Raw genomic sequence first — 16,564 nt, 5'->3', positions numbered from 1 at the left:
TCAGGGTCATGGTGGAGGAAATAATCAGGGTAGAGCCCCAGCTCTTCGGCACACAGGTGCAGCACACCACAATAGCCAGGAAGGCGGAGCTATGGCAAAGGATCGTCGACAGGGTCAACGCTGTGGGACAGCATCCCAGAAATCGGGAAGACATCCGAAAGCGCTGGAACGACCTACGGGAGAAGGTGCGGGCGATGGTGTCAAGAAACAACATCGCTGTGCAGAAGACTGGCGGCGGACCCCCACCCACTCCACCCGAATTCACAGCATGGGAGCAAGAGGTCTTGAACATCCTGCATCCTGAGGACCTCGCTGGAGTAGGCGGAGGAATGGACTCTGGTAAGTCTAATCTCAACTACTTCACCCCCCCCAACCACCAGCATGCCAACCCACACCCCCACCCTCACCCCTAACCCCCCAGCACACATACTCCCTGTTAATGTCTCACCAGCACAACCCACCCAACCCAACCCAAACCCCTGAATGCCAACACAAACCATGGACACCCATCACCTAAGCATGACCACTGCACATACCCATCCCCCCCCCACAAACCACCCTCACAACTCCTCCCACATGGGACTGCCAGCACTGGGGGACAAGGGCACCCACAAATCGCACGCCACGGCACACACAAAATCAATAACCATATTCTTTTACCCCTGCATGGCCCGAACGCAAAAACACCGGCCAGGAGGGTCCAGATTTGTCCATCCCACCCCCAGAACAGGCCCCCAGTGATGACAGCAGCTCTGTCGACCTAGAACCTGATGACCAGCCAGGACCATCGGGGACCTCTGGACAGTCGGTTACCCTCAGTCAGCCCCAGGCCACAGCAGACCTACCCCCTCAGGAAACACCAGCACAGCACCCACCCAGCGGGCCCATGCTTCTGTCTCCAGGACAGGTCAAGCAGCGGTGTGTCTACCAGTACAGGGCACCCAGGGTAACCCACAACCCCAACAACAACAGGGACCTGGGGGCACTGGTAGTGGGCACACCGTCCAGGGGACAGAGGCCCAGGAACAAAGAGGAACTGGGAGGGCTGCTGTGCGACAGAGGGAGGACAGGCCTAGGGAACCCACTGTCCAAGAGGCCCTCACCACCATCATGGGAGCGTACCACCACTCCCAAGAGACGATGGCGACGGTCCTGGCCAGGTTCCAGGAGATCCAGGCCATGCAGGAGGGCCAGTACATGGGGTTCCGGGAAGAACTGCGCACCATCAGTTCCGCAATGGGTACAATCGTGGTGGCACTCAACCAGATTGTCACCACATTGCGGGACCATGTGGCCCCCCAAAGGGCCCCTGCCACTAGCATGGAGGAAGAACAGCCCACCACCTTCGCCGGCGCTAGTGGTCAGGAGGCCCCGACACAACAGCAACGGACCTCCCGGACCCCACCCCCTGCAGAACAAGAACCACCCCGCAAGAAAGGCCTGAGATCGAGGAAGAAGACAGAGTAGGATGTCAAGACCCCCGCCATGCACGGAAACCCCCGGATGTCATCCCACTGTCCCACTTGTTTACCCTGTCCAACCTTGAACTGCCCCTGCTCCACCTTCCACAGGCATATGGACAATGGACCTGTAGGAACGACAGTCTGGACACTGCCATGGACATGCCTCCACCATCACCCTGTTTGAACTATACACCTATTTTAAAACTTCAATAAACACAATTATTGCACATTAACCAACTGGATTCTGCTATCTATTTATTTAAACCAAATGTATTCGATATAACCAACAAAACATTTCTAGTTACATTGTGATGACAACATACCAGTGTCACACAGCGGTAGTCCATGGGTAAAAAAACCAGAGGGCACTCCGTGGGGATCAGATCACTAAAATAGGAAGTGATATACACAACTAAGTTACCATACATTGGGGTGAAAGGTCAGACAGTAGAGAGCCACTACAGTTACAGATATAATACAATGCTGGAGTAGATTATTACCTGTGTGTCACTGGAAATACTGCAGTATCACTCTGTCCCTGTTGTCTGTGTCGTCCTCTTCGTCTTCCTCCTCTTCACTCTCCGCAGGCTCCACAGCGGCCACAACACCACCATCTGGACCATCCTCCTGCAGGAAAGGCACCTGGCATCGCAAAGCCAGGTTGTGAAGCATGCAGCAGGCCACGATGATATGGCACACCTTCCTTGGTGAGTACATTAGGGATCCACCAGTCATATGCAGGCACCTAAACCTGGCCTTCAGGAGGCCGAAGGTCCGCTCAATCACCCTCCCAGTCCGCCCATGGGCCTCATTGTACCGTTCCTCTGCCCTGGTCCTGGGATTCCTCACTGGGGTCCATAGCCAACGCAGGTTTGGGTAACCAGAGTCACCAATTAGCCACACACGGTGTCTCTGTAGCAGTTCCATCACATAAGGGATGCTGCTATTTCGCATGATGTACGCGTCATGCACTGACCCTGGGAACTTGGCATTTAAATGGGAGATGTACTGGTCAGCCAAACAGACCACCTGGACATTCATCGAATGATAATTTTTACGGTTCCTGTACACCTGCTCATCGTCTTTTGGGGGAACCAAAGCCACATGGGTACCATCAATGGCACCAATGATATTGGGAATGTGTCCAAGGGCATAGAAATCACCCTTCACTGTAGGCAAGTCACCCACCTCAGGGAAAATGATGTAGCTCCGCATGTATTTCATCAGGCCAGACAACACTCTGGACAACACCTTTGAAAACATAGGCTGAGACATCCCAGATGAAATGGCCACGGTAGTTTGAAATGATCCACTTGCCAAAAAATGCAGTACTGACAGCACCTGCACTAGAGGCGGAATCCCTGTGGGTTGGCGGATGGGTGACATCAGGTCTGGCTCTAGCTGGGCACACAGTTCCTGTATAGTGGCACGGTTGAGTCTGTAGGTGAGTATGACGTGTCTTTCTTCCATTGTCGACAGGTCCACCAGCGGTCTGTACACGGGAAGATTCCTCTGTCTCCTCGCAAGTCCCAGCGGACGATGCCTAGGAAGGACAACATGGAGCACAGAGTCAAGCAACCCACAGGTAAGTGCCCACAGCATGCCCAGTACACGTATCTCTCGGGATTGAATGGCTAGTATGATTGTCGGTGCAAGGCCTAGCCATGTGTGACGCAGTAGGAATGAAGCCATGTGGGCCCTTGAAATGGCGGCTGCCTGACCTGTGAAGTGTGACAATGTGAAGTGAGGTAATTGCGCAAGCGTGGCACACCGTGGCGGTAGGCGGTCGCAGTCCGCGGCGCAAAGCCGCATTGGACAACATTGAACCCTATGGGTTTTAGGAGCCAATGGCGGTGAGTGCCGGCGGTCGCGGTATGCACCGCCGCGGTACGCACCGCCGCGGCACGCACCACCGCGGCCGTAACCGCCATTTTCTCTCTGCTTGATCACACGAGACCTGAGCATCCACAGAAGAGGACCTATACTGCAAGTGCTGCTGTGACCTCGGTCTGGAAGTGACAATGGCTGCTGCGACTGGGGAAAGGGCCCCCGCCTTCAGTTCCGAGGAGTTGGAGAAGCTCGTGGACAGGGTCCTCCCCCAGTATGCGCTACTCTACGGGCCTCCAGACCAACAGGTGAGTACACGGGGGGCAATGCATAGTGCCCAATGCCTGGGCTGAGTGGGGAGGATGTACGATGGAGAGCATGTGCCACATGGCAAGGTTGGGGAGGGGGGGGCCACTCACATCGAGCATGCAGAAAAGTGATGATGTTTCTCTTCCCCCCCTGTACATGTCACATAGGTCAGCGCCCATCAGAAGATTGATATTTGGCGTGCCATCGCCAAGGACGTCCGGGCCCTGGGGGTCCACACCAGAAGGGGCACCCACTGCCGCAAGAGGTGGGAGGACATCCACAGCGGGAGCAGGAAGACCGCGGAGGCTCTGCTGGGGATGGCCTCCCAACCTAGGAGGGGTGCCAGTCGTACCTTGACCCCCCTGATGTCCCGGATCCTGGCGGTGGCCTACCCCGATTTAGATGGGCGCTTGAGGACATCACAGCAGACACAAGGGGGTGAGTACCAGCACATTCAGCTATTTTGCGTGCAGTGGAGGTGCCTGGGTGGGGGAGGAGGGCTGTGGGTATCCCTAGGCCAAGGCGATTTCTGTAGGATAGGCCCGTCCGTGAAGTATGGTCCTGTGCCCCCGCTCCCCACCTCTGTAGGGTGCCTAGTAACGCGATTCATGGACCAGTGTATACTGTGTGGGCAGTTGTCGCCCATAGGCTTGTAGGGAATGTCCCATTGAATGAGTAGTGTACCCCAAGTGCGCAGCGTAGTGCAGGGGGCTTCTGTGTCTGTCCTCTCCGCCAACGGTGTCCCCAATGCATGCACTCAACTTGTCTTTATGTTTTCCACCCCCCCCCCATTTTCTTTGTTTTTCTGTGAATGTGTGCATTAGCATCATCAGGCGGAGGAGAAGTGGCATCGGCGCAAGAGGGAGCTGCATCTCACATGGCCCCGGAAGGCCATGCAACGGACTCCGACATGACCAGTGAGACGGAGGGCGAGGGGGGCTCCACCACGGGGACCCGTGGAGACGGCAGCGACACCGACACGTCCTCGGAAGAGAGCTCCCTTGCGGTGGCGGCAACATCCGTGCCCACCGCAGAAACAGGTACAGCCGCCACCCAGCGCACCAGCTCTGCCCTCCCAGCAGCCCCTCGGCCTTCGGCCCGTGCCCGCAAGGCCAGGAAGCCGGCCATCTCCTTCGCCCCAGGCACCTCAGGCCCTGCCCCAGTCACCCCTGCTGCCCTCAGTGAGGAGGTCATTGACCTCCTGAGGACCATCATTGTTGGGCAGTCTACCCTTTTGAATGCCATCCAGAGTGTGGAGAGGGAGGTGCATCAAAGCAATGCATACCTGGAGGGCCTTCATTCGGGTCAGGCTGCCCATCAACGATCGTTCAACGCTCTTGCCTCAGCACTGACGGCAGCGATTGTCCCTGTCTCCAGCCTCCCTCTTCTGACTCCCTCCACCCAGTCCCACTCCCCTGTTCCTCTGCCTATCCCATCCACACCTACAGACCAGCCTGCACACACCTCAACACCCAAGGGCAGCTCATCCAGACATAAGCACCACAGGACACACAATCATTCACCCAAGCAACATCCAGATGCAGACATGCCAACAGCCACTACCTCCTCTGTGTCCCCCACCTCCTCGTCTCCCTCCTCCCTCCCTGTGACGTCTCCACACACACCTGCAAGCACACCACCATCAGCCATTGCACCCATCACCAGCACACCCTCCACACCAGTCCGCACACGTGCAGTCACCACCCCCACTGCCATGTACACCTCCCCTGTGTCCTCTCCCAGTGTGTCTGTCACCCCCGCTTCCCAACCACACAAACGCAGGCAGGCACCCAAACAACAGCCATCCACCTCACGTCAGCCTCCTGCCCAAGCACCTGCACCCAAAGACAGCACACTTGACTCTCCTACAACCACATCCTCTTCCTCCACTCCCATACCCACTCCAGCCACCCTTCCCATGGCTCCAAAGAAAATTTTCCTCTCTAAAGTGGACCTCTTTTCCTCACCTGACCCACCCCCTCCATCCCGTAAGAGTTCCACAAACACCTCAGCCACCACCAGCCCAGCAACTCCAAAGAACGTCGTGCCTGGTTTTTGGAGTCCGCCCTTTCCTTGGGCTGGGACATCGTCCAGCAGCAAAGGCACAGCCACCCCCCCCCTCCCTCCCCCTGGGAAGACGACCCAAAAACTGAAGGGCAGGCGCGACAGGCCTGATACGCCTGCCCCCAAGGAGGGTAGCCTTGCACCGTCACCTGCCACATCGGGTAAGGGAGCCAAGGGCCACGGACAGTCTGCCAAGGAGGGCAAGGGCAGCAAGGAGCAAAAGGCAGGGAGCAGCCGACCTGGCCATGAGGGCCCCACCAGCCCCATTCCGGGGGTATCGAAGGAGAGCCAGGGCCCCAGGACTCCATCACAGAAGGGCCCCGCAACGGAAAGGTCCGATGCAGAGTGAGCGGCAAGTATTGGCCAGGTGTGGTTCACTGGAAACACAAGACAGGCACCGCTGAACAGGGCCCCGCCGTGAGGAGCACCGCTGAACAGGGCCCCGCCGTGACCAGAACCGCTGAACAGGGCCCCGCCTTGAGAAGCACCGCTGAACAGGGCCCCGCCGTGACCAGAACTGCTGAACAGGGCCCCGCCGTGAGAAGCACCGCTGAACAGGGCCCCGCCGTGAGAAGCACCGCTGAACAGGGCCCCGCCGTGACCAGAACCGCTGAACAGGGCCCGCCGTGAGAAGCACCGCTGAACAGGGCCCCGCCGTGACCAGAACCGCTGAACAGGGCCCCGCCGTGAGAAGCACCGCTGAACAGGGCCCCGCCGTGAGAAGCACCGCTGAACAGGGCCCCGCCGTGACCAGAACCGCTGAACAGGGCCCCGCCGTGAGAAGCACCGCTGAACAGGGCCCCGCCGTGAGAAGCACCGCTGAACAGGGCCCTGCCGTGAGAAGCACCGCTGAACAGGGCCCTGCCGTGACCAGAACCGCTGAACAGGGCCCCGCCGTGAGAAGCACCGCTGAACAGGGCCCCGCCGTGAGAAGCACCGCTGAACAGGGCCCCGCCGTGACCAGAACCGCTGAACAGGGCCCCGCCGTGAGAAGCACTGCTGAACAGGGCCCCGCCGTGACCAGAACCGCTGAACAGGGCCCGCCGTGAGAAGCACCGCTGAACAGGGCCCCGCCGTGACCAGAACCGCTGAACAGGGCCCCGCCGTGAGAAGCACCGCTGAACAGGGCCCCGCCGTGAGAAGCACCGCTGAACAGGGCCCCGCCGTGAGGAGCACCGCTGAACAGGGCCCTTCCTGTCAAGCACCGCTCCGCTGGGCCCTTCCTGTCAAGCACCGCTCCGCTGGGCCCTTCCTGTCAAGCACCGCTCCGCTGGGCCCTTCATCTCAAGCCCCGCTCCGCTGGGCCCTTCCTGTCAAGCACCGCTCCGCTGGGCCCTTTATCTCAAGCACCGCTCCGCTGGGCCTTCATGTCAAGCACCGCTCCGCTGGGCCCTTCATGTCAAGCACCGCTCCGCTGGGCCCTTCCTGTCAAGCACCGCTCCGCTGGGCCCTTCATCTCAAGCACCGCTCCGCTGGGCCCTTCATCTCAAGCACCGCTCCGCTGGGCCCTTCCTGTCAAGCACCGCTCCGCTGGGCCCTTCATCTCAAGCACCGCTCCGCTGGGCCCTTCGTCTCAAGCACCGCTCCGCTGGGCCCTTCATCTCAAGCACCGCTCCGCTGGGCCCTTCATCTCAAGCACCGCTCCGCTGGGCCCTTCGTCTCAAGCACCGCTCCGCTGGGCCTTTCATCTCAAGCACCGCTCCGCTGGGCCCTTCCTGTCAAGCACCGCTCCGCTGGGCCCTTCATCTCAAGCACCGCTCCGCTGGGCCCTTCATCTCAAGCACCGCTCCGCTGGGCCCTTCATCTCAAGCACCGCTGGCCCATTGGCAGTCCCGGTTCTGTGTCGGGCAGGCCTTCACGACGCACTCTGCCCACCATGCCTCCTCCATGACCAGTGGTCTCTGTAATCCACCTGATGGACTGTGGCTTTGCACTCCCCAGGATGTAACAGTGGGCAATCCACCCACTGTAGAGACTTGTGAGACTGTGGCTTTGCACTTCCCAGGATGGCACAGTGGGCAACCCACCCACTGTAGAGACTTGTGAGACTGAGGCTTTGCACTCCCCAGGATGGCACAGTGGGCAACCCACCCACTGTAGAGACTTGTGAGACTGTGGCTTTGCACTCCCCAGGATGGCACAGTGGGCAACCCACCCACTGTAGAGACTTGTGAGACTGTGGCTTTGCACTCCCCAGGATGGCACAGTGGGCAATCTACCCACTGTAGAGACTTGTGACTCTGTGGCTTTGCACTCCCAAGGATGGCACAGTGGGCAATCCACCCACTGTAGAGACTTGTGAGACTGTGGCTTTGCACTCCCCAGGATGGCACAGTGGGCATGGAGGCCCTTCGTGGATCTGGCGTCGTGGACTCATGTGGCTGAGGTGCCCCCCCTTCTCTTCCCCCTGAGGTGCCTGTCTTTTTATTTTAGTGATGCCCCAGCAGTGTTCTCTCCAATGGACTGGATCTCGTGTGTGGGCTTTGCCCATGTGTTGCTGCACATTGGCCCACGGACCTTTGGACTTTGATTGACTGGGCCGGACTTTTGCTGCTTGTATGGATAGAGTTCTAGATGTGTATTCATTCTTCATATATTGCTAAGGTCGCTATACTTTATTGCTGCAATAATATGGTTCTACTTTTACATTCATTGGCTTTTGTCTTTGTTTTTGGGGGGGGGGGTTGGGGGTGTCACTCTGACTTTTTTATCTGCATAGGTGTGTAGGTATTTCGGTGGGGGTGAGGGTGGGGGTGGGTGTGTGGCGTATGTGTGTGCCCGTAACCTTTCCTCCTCCCCCCTCCACTGTGTCGTAGGTGCAGTACTCACCGTTGTCGTCTGCGGCGAGGTTCGAGATCCTGGAAGAAGAGCAGGAAGGCAATGGCTGGGAGGATGTGGAGTTCGGGTTCCATGCTGTTCCGATTCCGCGTGGAGTGTGTCGAGGTAAGCGTTTTCCATTGGAGATGTCTGTTTCCGCCGTGTTTTTATCGGCGGGGCTCCCGCCCCGGAAAAGGTGGCGGATTGGTGGGTCGTGATAGGGTGGGCGGTACATTGTCTGCCGGCTGCCTGTTGGCGGTGACCGCCGCGCTGTTTGTTTGTACCGCCGTGGCGGTCTGAGTGTTAAAGCGGCGGCATGTGTTGGCGGTTCCCGCCAGGGTCAGAATTCATATTTTTAGGCCACCAGCCTGTTGGCGGGTAGGCCGCCGCTTTAACACTGACCGCCAGGGTCAGAATGAGGGCCTGTGTCTTTGCACTCCCCAGGATGCAGTAGTGGGCAAACCACCCACTTCAGAGACTTGTGAGACAGTGGCTTTGCACTCCCCAGGATGCAGCAGTGGGCAAACCACCCACTTCAGAGACTTGTGAGACAGTGGCTTTGCACTCCCCAGGATGCAGCAGTGGACAAACCACCCACTGTAAAGACTTGTGAGACTGTCGCTTTGCACTCCCCAGGATGCAGCAGTGGGCAAACCACCCACTGTAAAGACTTGTGAGACTGTGGCTTTGCACTCTCCAGGATGCGCCAGTGGGCAAACCACCCACTGTAAAGACTTGTGAGACTGTAGCTTTGCACTCCCCAGGATACATCAATGGGCATGGAGCCCCCTCGTGGATCTGGCGTCGTGCACTCATCCGGCTGAGGTGCCCACCCTTCCCTTCCCCCTGATGTCCCTGCAGTGTTCTCTCCGTTTTGATCGGGTTTTGAGTGTGGGCCTCGCCCATGCATTTTGGGCCCAGTGGTCCACAGACTTTAATGGTAGAATACCTTGGACTTGTATTCTTGGTATATATATTTGTTTATAGTGTAAATATATATATCTATTTTTGATTACTGTATTTGAATAGATTACAAACGTTCAACTCATTTCCTTTTGTCCTTGCATTCTTCTAGGGGGAGTTGTAAATGTAATGTATCAACATGTACTTGTGTGTGTGTTGTAGTGGGTGAGGGTGGTGGTGGGAGTATTGCGTGTGGGTGTCACTCTTTTTTTCCCTCCCCCCCACCTCTGTGTCGTAGGTGCAGTACTCACCGTGGTCTTCGCCGCCGTCTTTGATGTTCCTGGTAGAGGAGCAGGAAGACAAAGACAGTGAGTATCTGGAGCTCGGGTTCCATGACGTCCTGGTTCCTCGTGGGGTGTGTAGATGTGAGCGTTTTCCCTTTCAAGTCCTGTTTCCGCCGTGTTTTTGTTTGCAGTGAATCTGCCCCCGAAAAGGTGGCGGATTGGACTGTTGTAATACAGTGGGCGGAACCTTGTGTTCCGTCTGTCTGTTGGCAGTTACTGCCGCGGTGTTTGTATCACCGTGGCGGTCGGAGTGTTAAAGTGGCTGTCTATGTTGCCGGTTTCCGCCACGGTCGTAATTCCATTTTTTTTTTACCGCTGGCCTGTTGCCGGTTTTACCGCTGCTTTAACACCGACCGCCAGGGTTGTAATGACCACCTTTGTCACATCTGGCAAAGCCATGAATCTAATAGTGAGGGCTGGGTATTAAATATGTGCTGTGCAGGGAAGGGGCCATTCATTCAAAGGGCTTGTGGTCGGTTTCTGGAAAGCATTCCACTTTGCAAAGCCCTATCTAATACACTGATGATCCTCCTCCCCCTAATGCACCCCACAAATGTAATGCACAATAGTCCCCAAAGTCCCTTTACTCCTACCTGTACTTCAAGATGCAGACAGGGCAGCTTAGCTCAGTTGGAGGAAAAGAAATGTCGCCACCGCGCAGCCGCCCGATATGACGTCATGTCGTCATATGCCTCTCACATACGGAGGCTGGCGTACGAAAAATCTTTGCATTCTTCTGACCATCAGCCGCAGAAGGACTAACAGCAAAAAAAAATAGTTTCCTCTCTTGTGGCTGAATGCAGCTACGTCTCAAAGTGGCCCCAGGCCAGCCATCAGAAATCTTGGGGCCCCTAACACTGCTCAAGGTCTGTAATAGTTTTTAGGTCTGGTTTGATAGCACAGCTGTCTGCAAAACCTATTGTTACCGATTCTTTTAAATATAAATAGGGTGAAGTTTGGAACCTCTAAAGGAGTATTCATCTTTCATGTTATATTGTAGCTGTTTGGTGCATCATTCCGCCTCCTATGGGGTGCTTACATTGCAGTACACAAGAGACTATTTTACCGCTCAAAATAACATTCGCTTATACATTCACTGTATACAGAACACTATCATTTTCCATTTTGCTTTTACTGCAGAGGGCTATTTCACTGTTTTAGCTAGGACTCAAAATGAAAGACAGACATACTGGTTTTGTCAGTGCTTGTTTTCAATATGCTGATCCAATTAAAAGGATACTTATTGTCCTGAATAATATGGCCATGTAACAAAATACATGTTTCTAATGGCAAACACACCAGGATGTGATAGTTAACAAGAGCCAACAAGAGTGTTCAAATAAAGAGATCATACAAGGAAGTCAACCATTCATGGGATGAAACAGCACTGGAGCAGCCAGGCTCTGATTTCATGAGGTGTACAGATGCAGTAAGGCAGGCGGTAACTGTAAGAAGTCGTCGCCAAGAGGAATAAACAATGAACGGGATAACAAACTAGCAGCCAGCGCATAGATTTTCTACCACCTATTTATCTTATTGCATGGGAAGCCAGAGGCACAACAAATAAAGTATTTATTAGTTTTCCCTTACAATCGGCACCTACAACATTCAAGGACAGTATTAAGTGAGGCAGAAGGGCAGTATCTGAAGGGAAGGAAACAGAGATTCACAGAAAAATGTTGCCTGAAAATGAGCTAACACTGCACAAACAAAAGAAGGCTGTGCACTAAGAAGAAAGAAATGGGAGAGCAGAGTAAACAGTTTGGTTGTTGAATCTAAAGCAGCTGCGATTTAACCCCTTTGCTGCCAGGCCTTTTCCCCCTCCTGTGCCAGGCCTTTTTTTGGCTATTTGGGGCAGTTTGCGCATAGGCCCTCATAACGTTCTGTTCACATAAGCTAGCCAAGCCAAATTTGCGTCCTTTTTTACCAACATCCTAGGGAGTCTAGAGGTACCCAGACTTTGTGGGTTCCCCTGAAGGAGGCCAAGAAATTAGCCAAAATACAGTGAAAATGACATTTTTTTAAAAAAAATGGGAAACAGTGGCTGCAGAAGAAGGCTTGTGGTTTTTCCCTGAAAATGGTATCAACAAAGGGTTTGCAGTACTAAAATCACCAGCTTCCCAGCTTTCAGGAACAGGCAGACGTGAATCAGAAAACCCAATTTTTCAACACAAATTTGGCATTTTACTGGGACATACCCCATTTTTACGATTTTTTGTGCTTTCAGCCTCCTTCCAGTCAGTGACAGAAATGGGCGTGAAACCAATGCTGGTTCCCAGAAACCTAAACATTTCTGAAAAGTAGACAAAATTCTGAATTCAGCAAGGGGTAATTTGTGTAGCTCCTACAGGGGTTTCCTACAGAAAATAAGAACTGAAAAAGAAAAATATTTAAATTGAGGTGAAAAAAACCAGCAATTTTTCTCTACGTTTTACTCTGTAACTTTTTCCTGCAATGTCAGATTTTTGAAAGCAATATACCATTACATCTGCTGGACTCTTCTGGTTGCGGGGATATATAGGGCTTGTAGGTTCATCAAGAACCCTAGGTACCCAGAGCCAATAAATGAGCTGTACCCTGCAGTGCGTTTTCATTCTATACCGGGTATACAGCAATTCATTTGCTGAAATATAAAGAGTGAAAAATAGCTATCAAGAAAACCTTTGTATTTCCAAAATGGGCACAAGATAGGGTGTTGAGGAGCAGTGGTTATTTGCACATCTCTGAATTCCAGGGTGACCATACTAGCATGTGAATTACAGGGCATTTCTCAAATAGATGTCTTTTTTACACACTCTCTTATATTTGGAAGGAAAAATTGTAGAGAAAGACAAGGGGCAATAACACTTGTTTTGCTATTCTATGTTCCCCCAAGTCTCTCGATAAAAATGATACCTCACTTGTGTGGATAGGCCTATCGCCCGCGACAGGAAATGCCCCAAAACACAACGTGGACACATCACATTTTTTCACAGAAAACAGAGGTGTTTTTTGCAAAGTGCCTACCTGTGGATTTTGGCCTCTAGCTCAGCCGGCCCCAGGGGGGCAGAAATGGCCTAAAATAAATTTGCACCCCCACCCCCTCCCCGGCAGCGACCCTTGCCTACGGGGTCGATCCCCTTGCGTGATATTGGCGCAAAAAAAAATCCCCAGTGCCTAGTGGTTTCTGCCCCCTTGGGGGCAGATTGACCTAAAATCGTCCGATCTGCCCCCAAAGGGGGCAGAAATGGTCTAAATACAATGTGCACCCCAGGGGAGCGACCCTTGCCTAATGGGTCGCTCCCCATCTCTAAAAAAACAAACAAACAAAACAAAAAACACGAAAAAAAAAAAATTGCCCTGGCACCTAGAGGTTTCTGCCTCCCCTGGGGGCGGATCGGCCTAATAACAATAGGCCGATCTGCCCCTGGGGGGGCAGAAATGGGCTAAAATAAATTTGCCCCCACTACCCCCGGACCCTCCCCCGGGAGCGACCCTTGCCTACGGGGTCGCTCCCCCTGTGTGACATTGGCGCCAAAAAAAAAATCCCCGGTGCCTAGTGGTTTCTGCCCCCTTGGGGGCAGATTGACCTAAAATCGCCCGGTCTGCCCCCAAGGGGGGCAGAAATGGTCTAAATACAATTTGCCCCCCAGGGGAGCGACCCTTGCCTAATGGGTCGCTCCCCATCTCTAAAACAAAAAACAAACAAAAAAAAAAACACACAAAAAAAAATTCTCTTCCGATCGCGATGGAAGCTCAGCTTCCATCGCGATGGGAGGAGGCCCTGTGACAAAGCTGTCACGGGGGGGTCGGGGGTGGAAGGGGAAGGGCTTCCCCTTCCATCCCTGCCTTGGGGGGTGGGTGGGGTGCACATGGGGGGAGCGTCCAAGGCACCCTACGGGTTAAAGCAACATACACACAGACAGACATACATACACCTACTGACATACATACAAACACATACATACAGACATACATATAGATACAGACATACATACATACACTACTGACATACACACAGCTAATTTTTCTTACCTTTTTTTCAGGAGGGTGGCTGTGGCTGATGGAAGTCGGCATAGCTCTTCTGTTGACTCTCCTGTCCTCGCGGCTTGTCTCTCTTCCCTCCTGCACAGAGGGAACTGGGAGGAAGTGACCGGCCGTCACTTCCTACCAGCATTACCTTGAGGCTGCAATTTTTTAAAGGGACCCGGTCGCGGTATTGCACGGCCGCAGCGCTGACCGGGCCCTAGAAGCTAAGGCTCATCTGGTGGGCGGGGGTTCAGGACCCTGGTGGGCGGGTTCAGGACCCTGGTGGGCCGGATCACGCCCGCGGGCCATAGTTTGAGGACCCCTGCACTAAGGGGGGAGAGATTGTGCACTGCTCCCAGTCCTAAGGCATGCAGAACCCACCCAGGTCTCTGCAGAAGGGGGAGCAAAGATGTGAGCAACCCCTGCGCAACGCAGAGAGAGACAACCCACGCAGAAGGACATATGCAGAGTGTGCAACCTCCAGTTACAGTCGGATGTCAGCGCAAGTGAGTAGATAGCACCACATGCCCCTAGTGGCAAACAGCTACCACCCTAGGCCCGGAGAACAGGCATGCAAGGCGCTAGCAGAGGGCGCCCTTGAAGAAAGACAGAGTGCTAAGTCAGAGGTGCGGCGAGGGCCGCTCCTGGGAACCTGACCGCAAGGGCAGGAGCCCGAGAGAGAGAAAAGACAGAGCCCTCTGAGTGTGAGAAGAAATTTCAGTGAACATGGCTGCACCAGCCGACCACACCCCAGCACCAGTTTGCCACCGTTGGTCTGACATAGAGCATGTCACGAGGAGTGACCGACCCTGCCAAGCAAACCGGAACAGAGGCAGGAGCAAGCGCTGCAACGGCGTAGTCTTGAGGCACAAGCGATGCACCCTCGAGTGAAGACAGGAAAAAAGAAGAGGTGACCCTCCAGTCATGGAGTGGACCACCAAGAACATCCCTGAGGAAGGGACAGGACCTGCATGAGGTCCACTAGGAGAAGAAATCAAGTCCTATCAACAGGACTAAGCCTGTCAAAACAGGAGACAATGCACAGCCAAGGTGCAACACACAACCATCAAGAGGTCCATGTGATGCAACATGCGACCCATGGCACAACGCCAGCTCATGAACGAAAACGTTAAGGAGAACAGAGAGGAGCGTATGACGACACCACGTCATAAAGAGTGTTGACAAAGAAAAGTGTGTGTGTGACAGACCAATCAAACAGAAGATCAGGAACACCATGGGTGCGCAAGAGAAAGGGAGAAGAGCGATAGGACTGAGGGCTTGTACCAGTACCGGAGAGGCCATCCATCAATACAAGCCACACTGGAGACAGCTCCGCAGGTGGACCAACTGTAAGCCCCCAGCACGAGCTAACTGTTTCCAGGCCCCACACTTCTCAGTGCGACCATCCAGTCACCTGCCACTGGCTGCTTGACTTAGATGGCATCTCTGTTGGTAACTGCACATGCTGAATGAGAACCACAAGTGGCTACGAAGTGCCTCGGGTCATCCAGTTGTGTAGCCATTTTAGTTATAGCTCCATGCATGTTATTTTAGCACACTAGGCCTGCCACTGTGCATTTTAACCTAGATATATTTTATTCAGCTTTGTTTATTATTTTAACAATAGCCACATTTGTGGTCTTGTTTTATTTCTCTCTATCTAGCTGTTCTCTGCTTAGGCCAGCACTGTGTTCTTAAACAAAGCACTCTGTGCTTCTCTCAAGGCTAAAGTAAGATAGGTTACCGGTGAACGTGGTAATGCTTTGTATCTGGTAGGCATAGAAAAATACACATCCTTACGTGGGGACATTTTCTCAGAACATCAGCAGTTTTATTATAAAAATACTTCCCTGTCCCATACATGTTAGAAGGAGATTCCAGCCAGATGACCACGACTGTATGCTGATTGCTGAATGCTTTGCTACAGCTACTTATGCAGACTTCAGGCCTTTGCTCGGGTATGGGGGATGATGTCTTCCCAGGGGAACCTGAAGGACAGAACTAGAGCTTAACATGCTGTGCTCTATTATAGCCTAGGTGGGAATTAGTCTATTGATTCTAGTGACAATATGGTAGCGTTATTTCTATGCTTTACCCTCCTTGTCACAATTTTAATCTTGTCAAGCTTTATCGTCATGGTTATTGCTGTACACGCTTTATTGTCTAAGATGCAGTTGCTTCATTAAAACCTTATTGAAACATATACTGCCCCTGCTTGTCATTGTATATGTGAGACTAATGTAACTGAGAGAAACAGATGAGATCCGAGTGACCATGATTTCCCTGAAGAGTCAATTGTGTCATGCGCTTGGCTGCCCAATCGTCCCTGCTCTTGTGTAGAGATGAGGCACTGCTAGTTAGCTAGAGCAAAACCCTGATTAGGGCGACAGGTGTCACCTGTAGTGGGTTAAGATTCAGTCTCCCACACCGCAGGCGATTCTGCTGCTCAAATCCAGTAGTCTCATTAGAATAATGAGAGCCTACGCGACAATCCCTTCTCCAAGCAAGTCACTGCCACCTGTTGATCAAACTATTAGTTGGTAAGATCGTCATCATTACCAGGTGCATCACCTGAACCACCTAAGGAGCACTGTTCCACCAGTGTGGAACCTTATGTCAGCAAAAAGGACAGAGGTTGACAAGGCATCCCTGACACAGTGTGAGGCTGACCACCAGATAATTGCCATGAGCCCCTGTGAACCTGAGACCTTCCGAAGAGAGCATACTTGACTATTGAAGGCTCCCCGCTCCGCCTTTCCGCGCTCCATCCTGTTTTTTCACCGCTCCTTCAGCCAGTTTCCTGCCGCTGCGTCCCCTGCGGCTCCTACC

Source organism: Pleurodeles waltl, chromosome 3_1 (assembly GCF_031143425.1).
Source record: "Pleurodeles waltl isolate 20211129_DDA chromosome 3_1, aPleWal1.hap1.20221129, whole genome shotgun sequence".
Classification (NCBI taxonomy): domain Eukaryota; kingdom Metazoa; phylum Chordata; class Amphibia; order Caudata; family Salamandridae; genus Pleurodeles; species Pleurodeles waltl.
Note: the sequence above shows the minus strand (reverse complement) of the source record.